Raw genomic sequence first — 16,870 nt, 5'->3', positions numbered from 1 at the left:
TAAAGCTGGCCAGTTGGACTGTAAGTGTTTATGAGGCACAGATGAAGGACAAGTCTTGTAATGGGGCCTGTAAAGGCTTGAGGGCTTGAAAAAGAGCCATCTTGGCCAAGTTGCTATGAGGGCGTGTGGTGTGTGTGTGTGTGTGTGTGTGGTGGTGTGTAAGTGTGTAAGTGTAAGTAAGGTGTTGGGGTGTTTTAAAGGTACAGTTGGCAACATAAACTAACAGGAGGGATATGTGCAGGAGGGATATGTGTTAAGCATACTTGGTGCTTGTAAATAATAGTGACTTAGACTATTAATAGACTGCTAAGAAAACATGGGCTGCTTTAAACCATAAGAGAAAAATATTTTCATGATCACCTTTCTTTTCTTCTGAAAGATAGTGTTCACCTTGTTTCACAGTGCTGGACCACGGAACTCAGTTCTTCACCATACTAGGGAAGTCCATATCTTAAGAGCACCGTAATAAAAAACTTGTCATATATTTCTACTGGATTTTCTTCCTGCAGTCATCAAATATTTATTATGTTTCATTCATGCTTTAACTTGTTCACTTCATTGGGCAATTGTTATATTTTAGGCAACATTCCCAAAGGACTTGATGTATTTTCCCTAGCTCATTCTTTTGGTTTGTTTCTAGGCAGCCAGGCTCAGCTGGACATGTAGGACATCAAAGGTCACGAATGAAAAAAAGGGTGCTGCCTTTTTTGGTGACTACATGAAGGGAAGATGAGGATATGGGCATTTCAGAATGTTTCAACAGAAGGTCCTCAGCTCTCATTTGTTAATTTACATGTTAATTTGGGTAAAGAATTGAATCTTGTGTCCATTTGTTTAGGTTTTTTTGAGGCAGAGTTTCTCTATGTAGTTCTGGATTTCCTGGAACTTACTCTCTAGACCAGGCTAGGCTCAACTCAGAGATCCACCTGCCACTGCCTTCAGAGTGCTGGGATTAAGCTGTGCCGCCACACCAGCTTGGAATTTAAATCTTTTAACAAAACTTTTGGTACACTTAATGAAACAAGTTAGTGAGAGTCTTACGATTATTTTGACTCATTCTTTCTGCTGGCATTCACAAAACTCAGAGATGACGGTCTTGCTCTTTGTGAATTCCCATCTTTTCCCTGGGAAATATAAGCTCTTTGTCCATTTGAAGAGGCATCCCAATTTAGAAAGGGTTTTGCCTAAACAAAGCTCTTTTTCATTTATATGGCCAACAAACCTAGTTAGGTGTTTGCTCCTTTCCTGTAATTCTTAGTCACCTGGCTTGATAGCCTGTGATCTCGAATTTGGAGGCATTGTTTCTAAGTAGTGGTTTATGTAATAGCTGTGCAGTGTCTTTCTTGTAACAGGCTTTTTATTCTATAGGAGAATGTGTCCAAATAGTATATGTCCAAATATGTGTCCAAATAGTGGCAGATGTTTTGTTTTTAAATAACCAAAGAAAATAAAACTTGTTCCTGTTTGTAAGATAAAACTGTGGAACTTAAAACAACGTGTATAGCATAAGCCCTCAATTACAAAGTTGCTTTATGATGAAATGGTCATTGACCCAGACGAGCAGTTCATATTTTTGTGGTACTTGTTGACCCTCTCAGAAGGGTAACTGGAGTCCCCATACTAAAGGCTAAGGCCAAAGTTCCCTAAGTCTTGCCTCTGCCCTGTGTGTCTGCTTCATCTAGGAAGGATGAAGGGGGATTTTTGAGGCACTTCCCAGGGTGAACACAGAGCTGGAGAGAGCTCTCCACATACACTGGGGACAGGGTTTCAGAGCTGTAGGAAAATGCGTTATCTAATGTATTGTGACTCTGCACTCAGTTAATAGGAGAATGTAGGGGCATACATAGGGATTTGGTATAGTCCTAGCTCAGAGGTCTGAGCTGTTTTCATTTTGAAAAGCTTACCACGTTCAGCAGAACTGAAAGTGAATGACTTCTAGAGTAGGACTTCAGTTATTTTTGGAGTAGGTACAAAGGGTCTATGATTCTCAGAGCCTATTCCATTGCTAGGTACAGGTTGGGGCCAAGGACAGAGTCTTTTTATTTAGCTGTTTGAAAATCTTAGCTGTATGTAAGAACTGAGAACTGAGTGTAAAGCCAAAGTGCTATGGCTGAACAGACATTTGATTCTTCAGGGACAACAACAGTAAGTAGTAGTAGTAGTCCTGTAGCACCATTACATGTCAGCATGCACACAAGCACAATACATACTGTTGGTCAGATATTCTGGTCTCTATACCATATAGTCTATCCTGGGGGATTCCTAGAGTCTATTACCCCTTACCTCAGAGCAGTGAGGGCACTTTCTTGAAAACACCAATGTTTGGTTTAATGCAGGTAACCAGAGTGGATCTTTGATCCTTTAACTTTTCAAATATTTTGAAATTTAAATGGTGTGTAATTCTTCAGAATTGCATCATGTATACTTAGCATTGTCCATCAGCTGGTTTAAATAAGTGATGCTGATTTGGTATCTGACACTTTAGTGTTTTGTCCATTACATAAAGGTAAAGCAAATGCTATCTTTTTATATCACTTAGACTAAAATTTACATATCTCATTCTGCTGGTTTTGAGGATCAAGTGTGAACACCAGAATGAGATGAAGGGACTATGGGGTTACAGCATGGCCACTATCATTCTGCAGCCTAAAAAACATATCTTCTCATTGTGTATTCTGGGTCCCTGGAATCAGGCCCTCATTTCATTGGGAATCTTTGCTTTTAGCCATTGTTTATGTTATTAGATTATATGGAAAATGCTGATTATAGGATTGTTTTCTTGGTCTTCACTGCTATTGAGAAAGGATGCTTAAGCAGTCTGTATTAGCATGCATTAGTGTTCATTAGTAGTATTATTGTTAGTGGCATGCAATTACTTGGGAGTAAAAAATGGAGCATAGAAAGGTTTTGCTTACACACACAGTTAGACTATTGGTATAGAAGCTTGAGGAATTTGTGTTGAGTAAAGGATTTGGATTGTTGATGACCAGTTCTTTCTTTATATTGAGCTCATTGCTAATCAGTGAAACACTGTTTACTGAATAAATAAGGTGATAATTGGTGTTGCCTATGAAATTGGCAGGCTTACATGGAAATGCTTTAACATTAGAAAGGTGTCTCCTTTGCTTCTGAAGAAGTACTACTGTAAACAGTATTAAGTTGTATTTGATTCTCTGTAGTATTTCAGTAGTTTCTGAAAAAGATCAAAACATGCATAATGTCATTTGTATTATTTTTATTTTTTTGTTTTTCTTTTATGAGACATGTTCTTACGAAGTTCCTTAGGTTATCCTTTATTTCCTGGTCATAAGTGATCTCCTACCTCAGCTTCCCAAGTAACCAGAACTACAGGCATGTGCCGCTATACTTGGCTTAATGTTTGTATATTTTCATTGGATCAGGTTGTCTCTCCCTTACTTGTTTTTTTTTTTTTTTTGTTTTTTGTTGTTTTTGTTTTTTTGAGACAGGGTTTCTCTGTAGCTTTGCGCCTTTCCTGGATCTCGCTCTGTAGACCACCAGGCTGGCCTCGAACTCACAAAGATCCACCTGCTTCTGCCTCCCGAGTGCTGGGATTAAAGGTGTGCGTCACCACCGCCACCTGGCCTCTCCTTTGTACTAAGTTAAAAAGCACTGTGTTTCAGAATTTTCAGCTTTGGGGGGGGGAAAAAAGAGGTAAATTTAACATTTCACAATGGAGCTGAATAGCATAAAGGAAATGTTTAGTGTCTTTAATACTGAGCATAGCACCATGTCTGCATGTGTGCAGGGGCCATTGCTTCCAAGTTCTTGTTGTAGTTTGTTTCATGCATGCAGTACCTGGGTTACTGTAACTGAAATCTGAGTGATCATGAAAGGAAAGTATTTTGTGTCAGTGTGTAGTTGTTCCTTCTGCTAAAGCCTTGTTGCCTTTCGAGCATAACTTCTGATGTACAGCTTTGTTTTCACAGGGTTGGTCTTCTCCTATGGGCCCTTTCACTAGGGAAACCTGGAGCAGACAACTCTTTCTTCAAGATAATGAAGTTTAGGGAATACCTGTATAGATTTCTTGGTGGTAAAATAGAAAAAAGTAACTTTGATTTAGTGTAGTTTTCCTTTTCTAAATACCTATTTTAAACTTAGGCATACAGAGTAATTGGCTAGTTTATCTAGATGGTAGTAGTTAAGCTTGACCAGCAGTAGCAAGGTTATGTGTGCATGTTAAATTTCCACTGTTCTTGAGTAGTATATACTTGCCCACAGTTGTGGACACTCATTCTGTGAGTGAGGTAGGAGCATTGTTCAGCGTGTGCAGTTGTGACAGCTGGCAGGAGGTAAGAAATTACCCGATGCTGAGTTACCCACAAGACTATGCCATCTGTACCTATCAACACTGGTAATTTTTTTTTTTTTTTTAATTATAACCTTGGGTTCATAGTTAATTTGGCTTCTCAGTTTCTCCATTGTTGAAAGCAGCAAAGGGTTCTCTACCTTCATGGAATCAAATATAATATAAAATATCTCCCAGGACCATTTTAAAGAAACAGGGTGTAATAATATTGTTTGATTTGTGAAGTGTGAATTCTAATTGGTCTTAATAATAAAAACTCAGAGCCAGATATCAGGGTAAATGCTGAAAGATAGAGAACAAAGAACAAGTCACAGCCACCGCCACTTACCTTGCCAACTCCTCAGCCTGAAGCCTCTGCCCACCTTATATTCCTCTTTCTGCCCAGCCATATCACTTCCTGTCTAAGAAAGGAAGATAAAAATGTAATGGGATGGGGTGCTTAGGGGGAGGCAGATAAAAGATGAACACACGCATATACACACACACAAAAAGAGCCAGACATACGTAGTAATATACACTGGAAATCCTAGCATTGTGAAGATAAGAAGACTGGAAGATCATGGGTTTCAGGCCAGTCTGTATTACATAATGAGACCTTTTTTTTGGCGGGGGTGTAAATACTAACAGTGGACCCCCCCCCCCCCCCCACACACACACCAAGTAAAAGATGCCCTCACAAAGGAACAGCTAGTGTAATAATCACTTCTTTCGGCTTCTGGACTATTCAAACAAGCACAGCAAATTTTGAAGAGCACTTCACAAAGAGGCAGGGTTCCCTCTTGCACTTATTGTTTGTCTCTGGTTGGGCTGGCCTAGGAACCTTGTAAAAGTAGGTCATAAGCACTGATCTTCTGTACCTAGATTATCTCAATCTACGTACTATTAATATACATAATGCTTCGCATTAAAAACATACACCACTTCATTTTTAAGGATGAATACTAGTCCATTTTTGGATGCACCATATATAGTTTGCTGTCTGTGAGGTTGTAAATCATTTGTGCATTACAATATTTCATGTATCTTGGAGAGACCCTGCTTTCAGTTCTTTCAGAGTATATACCTCTGTTAGATTTTCATTGCTATGACAACTAACTGACAGAAATTTATGGGAAAACTATTTTTAGTTTACCCCACACCCCCTCAGCCTTATACTCCACCACCACAAAGTCCATGGTAGGGAAGGCATGGTAGGAAGTAAGAGAATTTCTGTGCTTTTGGGCCCTCTACCTTTCCTTGTGTTTTTTATTTTTATTTTTGTGCACGTGTTTGTGTTGAATATATGCCACACATGTACAGTTGACCCAGGGTGGCCAGAAGAGGGAGTGAGATCCCCTGGAGCTGGCATTACAAGTGGTTTGAGCCACCTGACATGGGTGCTAGAATATGAACTTGAGTCCTCTGGAAGAGCAACAAGTGCTCTTAACCATGGAGCCTTCTTTTCAGTCTTTTATTTGTTTGTTTGTTTGTTTTTGTCTCATTTCATCCAAACTTCAGCCTATGGAATGGTGTTGCTTATATTCCTGGCAGGTATTCTTCTTATTGTAGCCATCTCTGGATATGCCCTCACAGACACCCAGAAATTTGAAAGTAGAATTGCTAAACTGTGAGGCTCCATTCATATTTTAGTTTTGGAGCTGAAGATGGAACCCAGGGCCTTGCGTTTGCTAGGCAAGCGCTCTACCACTGAGCTTAATCCCTAACTTTATATTTTTTGTTTTTAAAGGAGAGATTCTCACTGTATATACAACGCTAGACCAGACCTGGTGTGTTGAACTTACAGAGATCTGTCTGCTGGGATTAAAGGAGAATACCACCGCGTGACCTATTTTTAGTTTTTGAAGGCAATCTCTGCACTGTTTTCTATATCAGCTATTTTATATTTCCACCAGTACCTTATAAGGGCTGTGTCAGTGCACACATCCTATAGGCAGTGAGGATCCAGTCAGCACAGCCCCCGACTCGTTTTCCTTTTAAGTGTGACCTTTGTCATAGCAGATAAAAAAGTGAATAGCTCTAATTTAAAAATGTCTTGTTTGTGCCCACCACCTATCTTCTGCAGTTGTACTCCTGGTTCTGGCAGAGTTCTTCTCTCAACAGTATCCCTAGCTTCTGCTTTCTGGCTCCTTTTCTGTCTCATCCCCACCTCTGCTCTTTGGTTGATTTGTGGTGTGTTCTAAGAATAGAACATGTCAAAGCCTGGTGCTAAACTGTTAATGCTGGGACCTGTCTGGGTGACAAAACAGCCTACCAGTCTCAGCATAACCTTAGTTAGCATGGAACTTGACTGGCATCAGGCCTGGTTGTGCACTGTCCTTTGGACTAGGGAAGGGTAGTCGTATAAGATGGCACAACTCTTGTTTTTGGAACAAGCATATGTGGTAGAAATATTATTCTTAGTGTACCCCAGTTCTTCAGCTTCTTTCAGCCCCTTGTTCTGTGTTTCCCTACATCCCAGTGGATAACTGACCCTCAAGAAGCCTGTCACCAAAGAACTGTACCTACACATGAGACTGCATTTACTTCCTTGCAAAAGATATTTCCTTTTAATGTGCTAGGATTCGATAATACCTCTTAGTTTAATTTTATGTGTATGGTATTTAGCCCACATATAGGTGTGTATAACATATGTTGTCTGTTGCCAGGGGATATGCCAATGTTATATCTCCTGGAACTTGAATTATAGATGGTTTTGGGCCATGACATCTAGAAGAGCAACAGATGCTCTTAACTACTGAACCATCTCTCTAGTCCCCTTAATAATAATCTTTTAAAAATCTTTTCATCATAGACTGTTTGTTGTTTGCAATGTATAAATGCCATATTTAAACAAATAAAAGGACCAGAAACTTGAGAATAAAAAGAATGCTTATGGCCACTGTAGTCATCTGTCAATAACTCGCCAGAATGACAAACACAAAGGGAAAGAGGAGGGGCACTTGCTGTGTTCTCTAGGCCTTTTAGGAAACATGGACTTGTTCCTTTGGCTACTTACACGTGAATCTACAAGAAGGGTGATACTATAGACATCAAGGGGATGGGCACTGTTCAAAAAGGAATGCCTCATAAGTGTTTCCATGGCAAAACCGTAAGAGTCTACAATTTCACCCCAGTATGCTGTGGCCATCATTGTAAACAAGCAAGTTAAGGGCAAGATTCTTGCCAAGAGAATTAATGTCTGGAATAAACACATCAAGCACTCTAAGAGCCAAGACAGCTTCCTGAAGAGGGTGAAGGAGAACAACCAGAAGAAAAAAGAAGCCAAGGAGAAGGGCATCTGGGTTCAGCTGAAGTGCCAGCCTGCTCCACCCAGAAAAGCACACTTTGTGAGGACTAACGGGAAGGAGGCTGAGCTGCTGGAGCCCATTCCATACGAATTCATGGCTTAATGTACAAAAAGAAATAAAAGACCCGGACTGTAAAAAAAATAAAATAAAATAAATGAATGTGCTGTTAGACTCTTATAGTCTCTACCTTGTACAGCAGTCACATAGGCAGACTCTTTACAAATACCTACATTTACCAGATCTGACTTTGGGGTTAGTTCCTGGCTGGGGCCCGGGCCCACTTGTACCTATTGGCTTTTTGCTGATCGCTGTTGTTTCTCTGTCCAGCCATACATACACTTGCCAACAGTGCTATTTGGGTACAGAGAATGTAGGCACAATTAAAGGCAGAACACTTTTAGTTTTTGTAGTTTTTTGTGATCTTGGGCAAGTCAGTTAACATTTCTGAGTTCCATTTTAGTTCTGTTTATTTTTTGGTGGTTTTATGTTCTTGGGTTTTTTCTTTCTACAATACTGTCTTGGTTAGGGTTTTATTGCTATGAAGAGACACCATGACCATGGCAACTCTTACAAAGAAAACATTTAATTGGGACTAGCTTGCAGTTTCAGAGGTTTATTGTCCATTATTGGCATGGCATAAAGCATGGCATCATGCAGGTGGACAAGGTGCTGGAGAAGGAGCTGAGAGTTCCATCTGGATCAGATGGGCAGGCAGCAGGAAGTGAAATAGCTTGAGCTTTTCAGACCTCAAAGCCCAACCCCTAGTGGCACACCTCTCCAACAAAGCCACACCCATTTCAACAAAGCCACACTTCCTAATAGTGCTACTCCTTATGGCCAAACATTCAAACACATGAGTCTATGGGGGCCAATCCTATTCAAACCACCACAGATACCCAGCTTCATGGGAGTTTTACTTTTCCCTGATTTCCAATATGTGCGAGTTGATTTTTCTGATAGGTAGCTGCCACCATAGCCCACTTACTCACAAAGGACTCAGATGTGTTTATTAAATGGCCAAGCATCTTTACCTGAATTTTTATATTTTGTTTCCCAATGGAATAACCTCCATCTCCATGTTGGTCTGTCTATTGCCACTGCCACTACCACCCACTCCAATTTTGAAATAGAGCTTTACACTATTGTGCAGGCTGGCTTGGCACTCATATGATGTGACCTAGGCTGGCCTTTTCCTTTGTCACTCCTGTCTTAGCCTCCTAATTACTGGAATTACAGTTATGAGCCACTATACCTAGCCCTTGAGCTTTTTCATAAAATACTTGTTTTTACAGTGTTGCTGCTGTGATTTTGGAATCAGGTTCTAGATTGATTTCAATGCCTTGTTAATGGTAGTTCAAACTGATGGAGATAACACTTAGGCAGTCAAAAGGGACACTTTACATGGAAGTTTCCTACATGGAGGTTTTTTTACATAGAAGAGTCCTTATCGACCTAGATTGTCATTAATGCATGAACAGTTCACCTTGTGAAAAATGCATGCTAGCTATTCTGAAACCTATTCACAGCAGGGTCAGTTTTAACTTGAAGCACAAGTGAGCAAGTAAATGGAAACTTCATGGGATCTTCATGCCCTTTGATAGGTAGATGGTCATGTGGCAATTCTATGCATGCCACCTCCATCTGTTTTTGAAGGGGTGAGTGTTGCATGAATCTTAAAGAGTCTTATTAATGAAAACAAACCTGGAGCCAGGTATTGGGGTGAATGCTGGAGATCAGAGAAGCAGAATAAGCCACAGCTACCTCATCTCGCCATTTCCTCACCTGATCCTGTTTCCTCAGGCTGGAAGCCTCTGTGTCCTCATTTGAATGACTCTTAGCTGAACTGCTGCTCAGAAGCCTAAAAGCTTAACCAGCCAAAATGCTTCTAGTTTCTGGTCCCCACACCTTATATACATTTCTGCTTTCTGCCATCACTCCCTGGCGTTAAAGGCTCACTTTCTGGAATTAAAGGCGTGTGTCACCAAGCCTGGCTGTTTCCAGTTTGGCCCTGAACTCACAGAGATCCAGAGGGATTTCTGCTTCTGGAATGCTAGGATTAAAGGCGTGTGCTACCACTAATATTGTGGCTGTTCTGTACTCTGACCCCAGATAAGTTTATTAGAGTGCACAATATTTCAGGGAACACAATACCACCAAAAGTGAGTTTTTTGTTTGTTTGTTAGTTTGTTTATTTGGTGTTTTTTTGTTTGTTGGTTTTTGGTTTTTCGAGACAGGGTTTCTCTGTGTAGCTTTGGAGCCTGCCCTGGAACTTGCTCTGTAACCCAGGCTGGCCTCGAACTGATAGACATCCACCTGCCTCTGCCTTCTGAGTGCTGGGATCAAAGGCGTGCGCCCCCCCTCCCCCCACTGTTATTTGTTTATATTTTGGTGTTTTGAGATAATACCACTTCAGTATCCTTTCTTGACAATCTGTTTCCTCAACAGGTCTTTCTGAGAACACTCTGAGGGAAGAGCAGGGGTCACAAGTTTTTGTGCTACAGGTGTTCTCTTTTCCTCCCCATTCCCCAGTAGTAGTACAGGACTAAATTTGATCAAAACAATGCTATTTACAGAGGCAGGTGTGTTTTTGTGGCATGAATCTTAAAGGTACTTATTAATAAAGTCAAACCTGAGGCCAGTTATTGGGGTGAATGCTGGAAGATCAGAGAAGCAGAACAAGCCATAGCTACCTCACCTTGCCAATTCCTCAGCTGATCCTGTTTCCTCAGACTGGAAGCTTCTGAGTCCTCATCCGAATGGATTTCAGCTGAAATCCAACCCCCCCCCCCCCCCCAACTCCTCAACCCTCCCACCCCGCACCACCACCCGGAGACAGTGTTTCTCTGTGTAGTTTTGGTGCCTGTCCTGGATCTTGCTCTGTACACCGTGCTGGCCTCGAACTCACGGAGGTCTGCCTGGCTCTGCCTCCCAAGTGCTGGAACTAAAGGCGTGCACCACAGCCGCCTGGCATAAGTTTAACTCTTAAAGATGTTTATCTTGAAGCATTTGAATGAATGAAAGTTAATTTTCAGCTCCACATTCAGTTTGTTATATAGGGGTAGAACCCAAAATGTGCACAATTCCTAAGATTGAATCCTTTGCCTGTATAATTTCTACTGCCCAAAGCCAACCTTGCCTCTGTTATTTGCTGTTCTGTCCTCCTCTTGGCAAAGTCAGTGATGACTCTGTGTATTGGAGAATACAAAGACTTTGTTTTATTTTGGATATATTGATACTGTTGGGTGCTATTTTTTTTTTTTTTTTAATTTATTTATTACGTATACAGTATTCTGTCTGCGTCTGTCCCTGCAGGCCAGAAGAGGGCACCAGATCTCATTACAAGTGGTTGTGAGCCACCATGTGGTTGCTGGGAATTGAACTCAGGACCTCTGTAAGAGCAGTCGGTCTTCTTAACCACTGAGCCATCTCTTCAGCCCCCGGTGCTGTGTCTTAATAGTAGCTGTTGACTGTTGGTCATTAAAAGCTATTACGTTAGCAGGTTTGGTGGTCTATACCTCTAATCTCAGCCTTCAGGAGGTTGGGAGAGGAAGATTGAGAATGTTAGACCATCCTGTGCTGCACACAGTATCACTCCAAACTGGATAAACAAATCCCAAACCAGTAAGTGTGTGACCAGGCCCTCCCTGTTGCCTTGGTTTGTGTTCAGCTGTGGTGTCAGAACAGATTTCTGGCTCTCCCTTTGACTCTGTGCAGCATTACATAGCCTCTTTCTGCTTATGTTACAATTTTATATTAGTGATAGTATATAAAATAAAATGTGAACAGCTCCTTAAAGCTTCCTATGTACTTTTCCTCAAATATATTTGCTTTAAAATAACTTTAACACCACCACCACCACCATCCCGCCACCAATATGCCACTAAGTAGAAGAAACAGTGAGAATCAAACGGAAAGATAGTCCTTTTACTGTGAAGAAGCACAGAAGGATGCCTGTACCTTGCTAGTGCAGTACCATGGTGACATGCAACAATGTGCAGAAGGCATGCTCAGGAAACTGCTGAACTGAAGAGTGTCAACACATACCTAGGTGCAGCCTGTTAATGCCCAGCTGGTTAATATGGTAAAATCAGTACCAAGTGGGGAAAGCTTTGCTACTGAAAAATGGAGCAGCTAAGACATTACTTTCACTAATGTCAGTCAAAATGTGCTTGCTAAAAAGCATGCAAGCATGTGTGAGATTGTGTGCATCTTGAGAGGTTGGGGAAGAGAGAGCAGTGTGTGTGATAGAACCTTGAAGATTGAGGACTTGGTTTGTTGCCCTTTTTGTGTTTGTTGAGCAACTCTGATAGCAGTCCTAGCAGTTTTGAGTATTCAGGATCCTATTTTTATTTTTAAAGGAGCCCGTCCCTTATATTTAAAAATAAACAAAGAGAATAACATTGATAGCTGCAGGAAAGAAGTGCTCACCATGGTCATTTGCTAGCATTTCTCCAGGGCTTGCACTCAAATATATTTTCTGCCATTTGGTCATGGGAAGGTATTTGGTTGGCCTGGATAGTTGGCTTTGTGTTGAGCCATCCTGTGTCCCAGTGTCTTAACAAATTCTATCATCTATCTAGCATGTCACACCTGTATTAGTTACTTTATATATGTTGGGGAGACAAAAGCACCTTATGGAAGGATTTCTTCGGACCCACAGTCCAGTGGCCCATTCAGAAGTAGGAGTGTGAAGTGACCAGTCACATTGTATCCACAGTCAGGACACAGGGGTGTGGATGGTGATGCTGGTGCTCTGCTTGCTTTCTCTTTTTCTATTCTGTCAGTTTAACTGGATATGCTTTGTAGTTAGAGTTTTCCTGCCTGGCCCACAGTCAAGACAAATGTCTCTCACCTGCCAGGCCCATAGATGCTCAGAACCAACCAAGTAAACACACAGAAACTTACTTATATTGCTTACAAACTGTATGGCCGTGGCAGGCTTCTTGTTATCTACTTCTTCTATCTTAAATTAACTCATTTCTATTCATCTATACTTTGCCACGTGGCTCGTGGCTTACCAGTACCTTATGTCTTTTCTCTCATGGTGGTGGCTGGCAGCGTCTCTCTCCTCAGCCTTTACTTCCCAGCCTTTTCCTCTTCCTTGTCCCGCCTACCCTATGCTTCCTGCCTGGCTACTGGCCAATCAGCACTTTATTTATTTTAACTAATCAGAGCAACACATTTGACATACAGAACATCCCACAGCAATGTTTACCTTAACCTAATCTAGAAGATCCCTTACAAACATGTTTTCATGAATTAGATCCTGTCAAATTAACAATCAGTATATATATATATAAACCCTCATACCACTCCTAGGGGAGCTTGCTTTACCCTCTTTACAGAAAGCAGCAGCTTATGTAGTTAGAGTTGGCATCCTGATGTTTCCAATTAAAGCTGTTTTATTTAGCACAGCAGTTGTTAGCATGTTCACATGTATGTGCAGTCTCCACTGTTTTTATCAGAAAGAAATTGACACCATTAGCCATCACTTCCTATTGTGACATTTCCTGTAGCTTTTGCACTTTTAGACATTTCCTCTCCTGGAATCATTGCTGCATGTGATACTGGAGCATGGGTCAAGAACCAGCTGTTGAAAGCCTGCGTATAATAGCTAAATACAGAAATAGCCCTCATGCCTATGATTTACTGACACATTAAAGAGATTGACCTACCTTCTCCCCCCCCCGTCTCTGTCTCTGTCTCTGTCTCTCTCTCTCTCTCTCAAGGTTTGAAAGGGCCCCATTTAAGTGAGCCTGGATCTGTGTATGTGAGACAGCAAGCAATCCTTTAATATGTAATAAATACCCAGTGTGCCTTGAAGTGATGCTGAGAAATGTTCAGTAGTGTTGCCTGAGCACCCAGGGCATCCTCTGCCTGTCTCTCACCTGGTTTGGACACCATTCCTCTGAAAATTCTGTTCCCTCTTCCAGATTTGATTTTAGGGGTTTAGGGTCAGGTGACATTCAGCATCCTGCATGCCATTTTGTGTTTATCCACTTTCTGGTTTTTGTCCATTCTGTTGGATATTTAGAGCATCCTGCTGTGATTTGAATTTACCTCTAGCATAATAGGCTGACTTCTAACCTGTGTTCTTCCCGCTTTAGCCTCCTTATTAAGGGATTATAGGTATTATTATAGTTGTAATTTTCATTTGGCATGATGGTGTATTTAGGAGATGGAGACAAGAGGATTGCTGTCAGTATGAAGCCAACTTAGACTTTGTAGTGGTAACAGCGATAATACTTTTCATTTTTCTGTTAGCAGAATAGCCTGATCATCTTTCAGGTGGTCCTCTATCTAGAATAGTACAGGCTCAACTATGTGTCTTCTTCAGTGAGGCATCTTGCCTGTGGTATCAGTTGCCCATTTTAAGAAACTAGGTATCAGTTTGGGGTGATGAAGCTTACTAGACAAGTATGAGGACCAGAGTTTGGATCACCAGTACCCACCTACAAAAGCTGTTTGGACCTAATAACCCACTTATAATCCTAGTGGCCACTGTATAAGCCTATCTCTCAGGAAGTGGTAACGGGTTCCTCAAGGCAAGCTTCCTAGCTAGCCAAATTGGCAAACTCCCAAGTTCAGAAAGAGCCTGCCTTGTTAAAAAACATGACCTAAAAAATGGTGCTTGACAACACAGATAAGGAAATGAATGGTCTGCAAGCTATTAGCAGAAAGGCACTTCCTTTGTCTTTCAAAGTAAGGCCTACAACCAACTTATATCATACTCAATGTTAAAAGGGAACTTTAAAAAAATTAGTTTAATTACTGTTGTTTTTGAGACACGGTCTCACCATATAACTCTGTCTGCCACTGTGTCCAAGTTGCTGATATTAAAGGCCTGTACACCGTGCCCAATCTTGGATTTAAAAAATATATATATTTTTTTTTTAGTTAGAAAAGAAAACAGTGCTTTTTTTTCTCAACAGTCTCTGTTGCTCTCTTATCTTTATTACTCTACATTTTAGAAAGGTAGGGGGGAAATCAAGAGATAAGATGCAAAACATCACCACCCTCCCTCTCCCACTCTGCACTCTGTTCCCCTCCCTGCCCTTTCCCTGATTTTGCAGTAGAGGCTGTCTCATTCCCTCCTCTCTGGAAGTACTCTAATGCCAGTTCCCACGGCAGTGGTTCTGTTTTCTCTGCTGAGGCTCTTGGGTTCTCATTATGTGCATAATTTTGTAGGAACATTTTATTTTCCATGAAAAAAATCTTATGTGACATTCTTGGGGCTCCTTTTATCCTTTGAGATATTTTGAACTTAAAACATACTCAGCATCAGTTACAACTTGCTTCCCCAACTCCCAGCACATTGCCTATAAATTACCTTTTTCTGTCCTTATCTACCTCTAGGTAATGTTTTTCATTCACTCACTCAATCTGGCAATCTTTTCCATTTTTAGTACTTAAACTGGATTTCTTAAGTCAATTCACTCTTATCTTGGTCTTTTGTGTAACAAGCCTCCAAGAGTAAGATAGTTTAGAAAGAATAGTAATTTATTTCTCATGTTTTTAGAAATTAGGAAGTGCAAGTCAGTGACTTTGGCAGCTGAACCCAGTCAAGTTCTCTCCTTCCACCTGTCTATTCAGGGTGGGAGGGGTAGAAGGGTAGCTCACACTAGTCTTTTGGTGGGGCTTCTGTCCTTTTGATCTGAAGGCATCATTTCCTAGCACTGGATTGAGGATAAGGACCAGTATCGGAATTTTTCCAGGGGTCTGCTCTGAGAAAATCCTTCCCAGAGTTCTGGAGAGGATGCTACATCCGGCATGGGGTGATCTGAGGGAAAAGAATATATGTAAACCAGTTTCTTACATCCATTTACTTTCTCTATAACAAACTTCTGTCTACACAACTTCAGTTCTGTTCTGACACTCAGTTCCTCTTTTCCCTTCTTTTTCTGTCCTCTCATGCTCTTATTCTCATCTTTGTCTTCCATCTATCCTTCCTCTCCTACTCTCCTGATCTGATTCAAATCCACCTATAGTCTGTAAAACTTTTCCTTGCCCCTTAGTCCTGGACCAAAGCCAGTCTACAGAAACTCTTACCATCTACAGAAACTCTGCCTTCCTCTCTTCTCTATGGCAGGACCAGGAATTCTGCTTCAGTCTTTACCGCAGCTGGTTATGCAAAAAAACAAAACAAAACAAAACAAAACAAAACAAAACAAAACAAAACAAAACAAAACAAAACTTTTGTCTCCAGTCAGTAGCTCTAGCATGCTACTAGCCCTGAGGGAAAGGGATGGTCTGAGCTTCATTTGCACAAGAAAGCTGTGCATCTACAGTCCTCTTGTCTCCTAGGCTCTGTAGGGGTGTTACCTAGTAGATCAGCAGAAGGTCTGAGAAGCTTATACTGTTTGCCGTATGGCCTAGTAGTATATGAGCACACAAAAAAATTCATAGCAGAAGACAGCTGATATATTAAAAGCTGAATAACAACAAATATTCCCTGATAAATAGCTTTCCTCTAGAAAGATTCTTTGACCTTTCTAGGTATAGCTGTTTTATATATAGCTGAATCTCTATAATATATTCTTGTGGCTTGCAGCAGACCATGTGTCTAAGAAGAATTTTATAAGACACACTGTGTTTGTGTGTTTTTCTTTGTTTGTTCATATGCTCGCATTTATTTGAACAGGGTCTTGCTGTGTAGCCCAGGTTCACCTGGAACTTATCAAGGCGCCCCCCCCCCCCTTGGTTTGGATTATTTTTCTGCCTATAAAGTTGGAAATGGTATACATTAGTGGTCTTGTTGTGATTTAGGTAGCCTTTGCTATCAGTGACGCTAAAACACTCAAGATTTTAGCATGAACTGTAGATGATGATCTAGTAATTACTTTAGATTTAATACTTTTTGATTTTCTTTTTTTGAGATAGGGTTTCTCTGTGTAGTTTTGGTGCTTGTCCTGGATCTCACTCTGTAGGCCAGGCTGGCCTCGAACTCACAGAGATCCCCCTGGCTCTGCCTTCTGAGTGCTGGGATTAAAGGTGTGCGCCACCACCGCCCTGCTTCTTTTTTTTTTTTTTTTTTTTTTTTTTTTTTTAAAGACAGGGTTTCTCTGTGTAGCCCTGGCTGTCCTGGAACTCACTCTGTAGATCCGTCTCAAACTCACAGAGATCCGCCTGCCTTTGCCTCCCAAGTGCTGGGATTAGAGATTTCATCACTACCGCCTGGCTAACCAAACACTTCTTGGCTCCTTTCTATTGTATTTTTTTCTGTGATGTCTAGTTATGCTAGCAGTTGTTTTTTACT

The 16,870-nt window shown here is 41.1% G+C and overlaps 1 protein-coding gene and 1 pseudogene across 4 annotated transcripts in view; both read left to right on the top strand.

The window, feature by feature from the left end:
• Positions 1–16,870, top strand: part of Ankrd11 (ankyrin repeat domain 11) — a 181,769-nt gene that overhangs the window by 112,905 nt on the left and 51,994 nt on the right. The window lies entirely within an intron of this gene.
• LOC118584434 lies at positions 7,235–7,716 on the top strand (annotated as a pseudogene).

The sequence above is a fragment of the Onychomys torridus genome, chromosome 5, assembly GCF_903995425.1.
Source record: "Onychomys torridus chromosome 5, mOncTor1.1, whole genome shotgun sequence".
Lineage (NCBI taxonomy): Eukaryota > Metazoa > Chordata > Mammalia > Rodentia > Cricetidae > Onychomys > Onychomys torridus.
The sequence above is the reverse complement of the archived record's forward strand: the minus strand, read 5'-3'. Positions and strand labels throughout refer to the sequence as shown.